The sequence below is a fragment of the Beta vulgaris genome, chromosome 4 (genome assembly GCF_026745355.1).
Source record: "Beta vulgaris subsp. vulgaris cultivar EL10 chromosome 4, EL10.2, whole genome shotgun sequence".
In the NCBI taxonomy this organism is placed as follows: domain Eukaryota; kingdom Viridiplantae; phylum Streptophyta; class Magnoliopsida; order Caryophyllales; family Amaranthaceae; genus Beta; species Beta vulgaris.
Genome location: NC_079205.1, coordinates 36649011 through 36657087, shown reverse-complemented (window position 1 = coordinate 36657087; position 8077 = coordinate 36649011). Strand labels below are relative to the sequence as shown.

Here is an 8077-nt window from a genome sequence, read left to right as displayed (position 1 = left end):
CGTTGTAAATGATTTGCAGGGTCTTCAGATGGATGCCCACCAAACTGATTCTGCTGGATCATATTATGAGGCAGGCTTGATTTCGAAGTTGACTGCTTGTATATCAGGCATAGTATGGCCTGTGGGAACATTGCTAGGAGAAGGTACCCCATAAGATTTCAGCGACTTAGGAGGCATAATTGATTCTGTTGGTTCTTCCGTGGTTTTTCCCTGATTAGCAGACTGCTTTTTCTTCTTTTGTGTCTTCTTGAGCTGCTGGATGGTTTTCTCAAGATCAGGATCAGTTGGAACTGGAGTACCTGTTCTTTTAGACCTGGGCATAAAAGAAACAATGAAAATATGTGCAGTGAGATGGCCTCAATTGGAACTTGAAGTTCCAATGAGACAACAGAAATAATTAAATAATTAATCAGAAAACTATAGAAACTAGCCTCCCCGGCAACGGCGCCAAAAACTTGATGTGTTTTAAAATATACCGCAAGTGCACGGTGTCTGTTGGCAGAAACTGGCAAATACGGGTCGATCCACAGGGAGAGGAGTTCCACATATTTATGTCCAATTATCTAACTACTTCCAGAGAGGAAAAATAATTGAGGAATTAATAACTAAACTAGAATACACTAGAATGCAGAAAAATGGGAATTATTTATCAAATAATTAAAAGCCTAGGGCAATCGATCGGTCCACCATGCTTATACCAGTTTAATCAATATAATATAGTTCAACAACACTTGGATTGAGGTTCGAATAAATGAAGTATTTCGTTAGTCCTTGGTTTATGCCAGTACGATCGCTCAACATAATCAAATCTACCTATTGTAACAAGCCTCTAATGAATACGATCTTTCGATTCTAATTCTTATTAGCTAAACGTAACTCATGATATTGTGCAATTACATGAATTAAACAAGTATAACAAATCAACAGGAATTATTCTAATTCAACTCAATTATTGAAGAACATCAAACCACAATAAAAAAGGTATAAACATGGCTTCCTCTCTAAACCCTAGAAATAGACTACTCACTCATTATAATAAAGAACTCAATAAACATGATCAAAGTAAAAGAATTCATTAAATTAAAGAAAGTAAAGAAGAATACCAAATGATTGAAGAACAATGAAAAAGAAATGATGATCTATATAATCTTTCAATGTAAAAGTTCAACAAAAGTAGAGAGAATAAACTAAGTGTTTGGCCCTAAAAACTTAGAAAATGAGATGGTCCTTTCGGAACTATAAAAAAACCTATATACTTCTTACAAAACCGGCTAAAAAACCCGAAAAAACGCGTCCCGAGAAACCGTCCGGTCGACCGGGCGAAATCCGCCCGGTCGGGCGACGGTCATTCAACTTCTACGACAAAAAAGCAAATCCGCCCGGTCGTGCGTGCAAGCGATTTTGGATATTTTCTCGCCCGGTTGACCGGGCTAACATTCCTTGCATTTTGGTGAAAAATTGATTTCGCCCGGTCGAGCAAAACCGCCCGGTCGACCGGGCAGAGAAACAGTGATTTTGCATCAAATTGTGAAGGCTGTATCTCTCTTACCAAATGTTGGATCGGGGCGTCTGACCTATCATTGGAAAGCCCTTGAAGTCTAGTTTCCAACCCAACTGGAATTTCTTGATTATCAATTGTATATCAAAAGTTATGGCTAAAATAGTGAACAGGTGTCAGTTTTGACACTTCTTTCACCAACGCTTTGCTTCATTCTAACTCGAAATTGTCCCGAAATGATGCATTGTGATCCTTGTGCAAGATATCTTCATCTTCAATGATTAATAGGCTTGATCTTAGGTAATCATAATCAATTTGCATCAAAGTAACCTGAAAATAATCAAAACACGCAAACGGGGAGTAGTAGAGCACAACTTACGTAATTCATTCCATTAACACCTAAATGCTCTAAAAGGAGTTCTAAATGCAATCAAAATGCATCTAAAAACTATATATAAATGTGACATATCAAACTCCCCCAAGTTAAACCTTTGCTTGTCCTCAAGCGAACAAGACATGAACATGAATATGATTGATTCACCCCTTTATATATGAAAACAGAGATCAATTTTTTTTTGTAAAGCTCATAAATCATTCAAGCAGGCACAATTCAAGTTCAATTGTTCACATTACTCTGTTTACCAATCGCCCAAATAAGTAGTCAAATGCGTCTGCTTTATATGACATGCAAAACTCGAAAAGGCACTCATTAGGGTGTCACTCCTCTCAACATTTTTGTGGTAGGCAAAAGATGCGTCTGCTTTATATGACATGAAAAACTCGAAAAGGTACTCACTAGGGTGTCACTCCTCTTTAACCTTGACAAACTGACCACATCAATCTGATAGACAATGTAAGCGCAAGCTCAAGAGGACTTTTTCAGGGTTGTAATGGGGCTTAGGTATGGGTATGGATTATGTATGGGAAATGTGGTGGAAAAACCAATAATAGGGGAGCACAAGTTACTAGAAGTATCAACCTGAATATAGCAAATAACAGTGTCCCAATTCTATAAATCACAAAATTTTCAATAAACTCATCCTTGAAGCAGTGTGATGATTTTTTTTTTCTTTGCAAGCACTTGTAAAAGAAAGAAATTTTGACTTTTTGTTCGTTTCTTATTTTTCAATCTTTCTTTTTCTTTCTCTTTGCATTTTTTCAATCCCATAATCACATGTATTTCATTTTGCGCGCTCATTCTTTTCTTTTTCTCAACTTTTGTACCTTAATACAATCATCTCCATCCAAACTAACTCATAAAAACTATCTCAGATACTAACTCAAACATATGCTCCCCCAAGCTAGGCTTGGGATAAATTTCAAAATAAGAGCCATGGGCATGTAATGAGGTTTAGTAAACTGAAATAGTTATTAGGCTCAGCGGGGCTAAGGAGGCTAAAAGTATATCACAAAAATCACTTTAAGGCTCAAAAAGCAGACAAAAGAACGCCTCTATCACAACAATTGCCACAAGCCATCAGATATCAATGCGTACGATGTCAAAGTCAAGATCAGTCAGCTAATGAGGAACTAACACACAAGAAAACAGAATGGATATAGAAAGGAATCCATTGGCAAGAATGAATCCTCACAGTCTAACCAATTCAAGTATGCAGTTAAGATAAGCGCTTTATTATCAAAACTCATTGAGGGTCAAGGCATTTAGAGTTCACATTCCAGCATCACAATCTCAAGTGCCCAACTATCCAGATAAAGAGCCCAAATACACTTTCAAAGAATATCATGGGGCACAGAGAAGCAATCATATCAGTCCAGTCAAATCGTATTTTTGGTGTTTTTTCAGCAATATATGATTTTTTTTTTGTTTTTTTTTAAAGCAAATAAATCTGGCCTAAGAAAGCAAAAAATCTATACTAAAAGGTAGTAAAAGAGAGAGAAAATACATACAAAAATCCTCCCCAAAGCTGAAGTCAATGTCCTCAGTGCCGCAAGATGAACTATAGAACGATACTCAGAAGAAAAATTAATGTTAGGACTCTCCTGCTCTCTCACTCTCTAAAACGGAAAAATTGTAAAAAATAATAAGAAAAAAAAAAAACTACGGGTTGTCTCCCGCTTAGCGCTGGTTTATAAAGGTCCCGCACGACCATATTACCTCCTCAATCTCAAATCGGAGGGGCTTGGCAATGAGTGCCCCCTCATCAAACATTTTCCTCCTGCAGCAATTTTGCTCAAGCATAGGAGACTTAACAGCATTGGTTAGTTTAAAAGTGACATTATCATCACCAACACTCAAAGTTAAAGACCCAGACTTACATCTATAACAGCACCAGCTGTACACAAAAACGGCCTACCAAGAATAATAGGAATTTGGGCATCCTCCTCCATATGAAGCACCACAAAATCAACAGGAATATAAAACTTTCCCACCCTAACAGGGATGTCTTCTAAAACACCTAGAGGGTATTTTATAGAACGATCGGCCATTTGCAAAGTAATTTGAGTGCACTTAAGTGCTCCCATATTCAGTTTCTTATAAACAGATAAAGGCATGACAGACACAGAAGCACCTAAATCACACAATCCCTTATCTATAAATAACGCACCTACATGGCAAGGGATGGAAAAACTACCAGGATCCTTCAACTTAGGTGGGGTTCTATTTTGTAAAACAGCACTACACTCTTCAGTTAGAGCGACTCAATTTACCCCACCAAAGTCTTTCTTTTTAGTAATTATGTCTTTCAAAATCTTAGCATAAACAGGCACTTGAGAAATAAGTTCAGTGAAAGGAATTGTTACCTCAAGGTTCTTGACCATAGTCAAGAACTTACCAAGTGGCTGATCGACCTTCGACTTCTGCATCCTATGGGGAAAAGGTAGCCTTGGTGTAATAGGCGTTTCAGAAACCTTTGCCTTCCGCTTTTCTGTCTGATCTTCCTTAGCTAGTTCGACCTCAGACATCGAACTTTTCTCCGCTTCTTCCTCTACCACCTCTTTCTCCTTGCTAGGAGCATCATCATCAATGGGCATGGGAGGAGCATCATAAACTTTGCCGCTACGAACTGTAACGGCATTGACAGTCTCCTTTGGGATGGGTTGTCCCGGCAGATGACCTAGTTGCCTCTGTGCATTATTTTCGGCCACTTGAGCAAGTTGAGTCTCCAAGTGTTTGGTAGTGTTCTTCAACTCCTTGATGCTCTCCTCATGATTTTTCTGCATAGAAACCATCATTTTCATTAGATCAGACATAGTAGGCTCTTGGGAGTTGACATTCTGAGAAGCTTGCTGCTGATAGCCTTGATGTGAAGGCCTAATGAAACCAGAAGGGGGGTTCTGAGGAGCCCCTTGATAATATTGTTGTCTAGCAGCATGTGGTGGTTGGTAGGAAGATTGTGGTGGAGGTTGAGGATTTTGAACATTGTTGTTCTTGTAGGAAAAATTAGGATGATCTTTCCAACCAGGGTTGTATGTGTTAGAGTATGGGTTGTGTGGAGGTCTTTGCTGAAAAACATTTGCATGCGCCATTTGATTCGGATCGGGTTGATTGTAGCAACAATCATGACCAAAGTGGCCTTGAACACCACACACTTCACAAAAGGAAGAAGTAATAGGAGCCATGGAAGACATTGCATTAATACTCATAGGAGGAATACTAGACTACAAAGATTTCAGTGAGTCCATCTTCATGCTCAACTGGGCTACTTGTGAAGACAACAAGGCATATGCATCAACATCCAACTTTTTCTTTCTAATAGTCCTGGAAGAACTATGATCATTCGCTGCTAAGTTGGCCAGAAAATTATACCCTTCATACACCTCCTTATCTAAGAAGACTCCCCCTGCAGATGAATCAATTGTACTCTTGATATGGGGTTGTAGACCATTGTAGAATGCTTGGGTGATGAACCACTTATCCAGATTGTGGTGTGGGCATTCTCTTTACAGATCCTTGAACCTATTCCATGCTTCCTTCAGTGTTTCATCGGGTTCTTGTTGGAAGGTAGCAAGCTTATGTCTAATTTCTGCAGTATTGGTGGGAGGGTAGTACTCTTTCAAGAATGCGTCAGAGATAGCACTCCATTGCCAGGAGAAGGTACCCCATAAGATTTCAGCGACTTAGGAGGCATAATTGATTTTGTTGGTTCTTCCGTGGTTTTTCCCTGATTAGCAGACTGCTTTTTCTTCTTTTGTGTCTTCTTGAGCTGTCGGATGGTTTTCTCAAGATCAGGATCAGTTGGAACTGGAGTACCTGTTCTTTTACACCTGGGCATAAAAAAAACAAAGAAAATATGTGCAGTGAGATGGCCTCAATTGGAACTTGAAGTTCCAATGAGACAACAGAAATAGTTAAATAATTAATCAGAAAACTATAGAAACTAGCCTCCCCAGCAACGGCGCCAAAAACTTGATATGTTTTAAAATATACCGCAAGTGTCTGTTTAAGAAACTGGCAATACGGGTCGATCCACAGGGAGAGGAGTTCTACATATTTATGTCCAATTATCTAACTACTTCTAGAGAGGAAAAATAATTGAGAAAATTAATAACTAAACTAGACTAAACTATAACGCAGAAAAATGGGAATTATTTATCAAATAATTAAAAGCCTAGGGCAATCAATCGGTCCACCATGCTTATACCAGTTTAATCAATATAATATAGTTCAACAACACTTGGATTGAGGTTCGAATAAATGAAGTATTTCGTTAATCCTTGGTCAGCATTAACAACTCCTAGATTAACATATGCCAGTACGGTCGCTCAACATAATCAAATCTACCTATTGTAACAAGCCTCTAATGAATACGATCTTTCGATTCTAATTCTTATTAGCTAAACATAACTCATGATATTGCGCAATTACATGAATTAAACAAGTATAACAAATCAACAGGAATTATTCTAATTCAACCCAATTATTGAAGAACATCAAACCACAATAAAAAAGGTATAAACATGGCTTCCCTCTCTAAACCCTAGAAATAGACTACTCACTCATTATAATAAAGAACTCAATAAACATGATCAAAGTAAAAGAATTCATTAAATTAAAGAAAGTAAAGAAGAATACCAAATGATCGAAGAACAATAAAAAAGGAAATCGATGATCTATATAATCTTTCAATGTAAAAGTTCAACAAAAGTAGAGAGAATAAACTAAGTGTTTGGCCCTAAAAACGTAGAAAATGAGATGGTCCTTTCGGAACTATAAAAAAACCTATTTATACTTCTTACAAAACCGGCTAAAAAACCCGAAAAAATGAGTCCTGAGAAACCGCCCGGTCCGGCGACGGTCATTCAACTTCTACGACAAAAAAGCAAATCCGCCCGGTCGACCGGGCGAACCCGCCCGGTCGGGCGCGCAAGCGATTTTAGATCTTTTCTCGCCCGGTTGACCGGGCTAACATTCCTTGCATTTTGGTGAAAAATTGATTTCGCCCGGTCGGGCAAAACCGCCCGGTCGACCGGGCGGAGAAACAGTGATTTTGTGTCAACTTGTGAAGGCTGTATCTCTCTAACCAGATGTCGGATTGGGGCGTGTGACCTATCATTGGAAAGCCCTTGAAGTCTAGTTTCCAACCCAACTGGAATATCTTGCTTATTAGTTGTATATCAAAAGTGATGGTCAAAATAGTGAACAGATGTCACTTTTGACACTTCTTTCACCAACGCTTTGCTTCATTCTAACTCGAAATTGTCCCGAAATGATGCATTGTGATCCTTGTGCAAGATATCTTCATCTTCAATGATTAATAGGCTTGATCTTAGGTAATCATAATCAATTTGCATCAAAGTAACTTGATAATGATCAAAACACGCAAATGGGGAGTAGTAGAGCACAACTTACGTAATTCATTCCATTATACACCTAAACACGCAAAGGAGTTCTAAATGCAATCAAAATGCATCTAAAAACTATATATAAATGTGACATATCAGAGTTTGACTGGCAAATTATCCTTGAGTAGGCGGCTCCCGCCGCAGGATAAGTCGGGGAGGCTTCTTAAGTCCCTGCGGGTGACCAGTAGGAGGCCCCCGAGGGTTTCCAGTCTGAGAATACTGGTGATGAGGAGGGCCATGCATCTACGGATGTTCAACCTTCTAAGGAAGCGACTTCTTGTGCCGACATCTCTCCCAGCAAACCCCCTTTTCCCTAGATCAAGCCTTGTAATTTGTTTTTTATTTTTCTTACAAGTTCTGGCCCACAGGGGCATGTTATCGAGGTCTTTATCTTGGAATTCTATTTTTAAGAAATGAATTACGACTTTCGTGCAATTCGTTTAGTCTCTTATCTTGTTTGATACCACTCAACTCGAGTTTGTTTCGGAATATAATTATATTCATGATAAAAAGTACATGGATAGCTTTGGGGTACTCCATCCTCCCCCGAGTTGTTTATAATAAGATAAAGACTGACTAGAATTAACCAAGTTACATGACTTCATTGACTTAGACTTAGTACTTTTTCAGGTTGTCCGCGTTCCAGCTGGCCCAAGCTAGTGGAACGCTGTCGGGAGATTCGAGTCAGTAAGTTCCCAACTTCATCACTTGAGTCACTTAGTGGGGACCATCCCACTTGGTTCCCAACTTGGCTTTCAGATGTGCGAGCCATGT

The 8077-nt window shown here is 38.9% G+C and overlaps 1 non-coding gene across 1 annotated transcript; it reads left to right on the top strand.

The window, feature by feature from the left end:
- Positions 1-5378: 5378 nt before the first annotated feature.
- On the top strand, positions 5379-5485 carry LOC125497142 (small nucleolar RNA R71). Its single transcript, XR_007273784.1, has one exon. It is a non-coding gene; the product is annotated as a small nucleolar RNA R71 (small nucleolar RNA).
- Positions 5486-8077: the final 2592 nt, after the last annotated feature.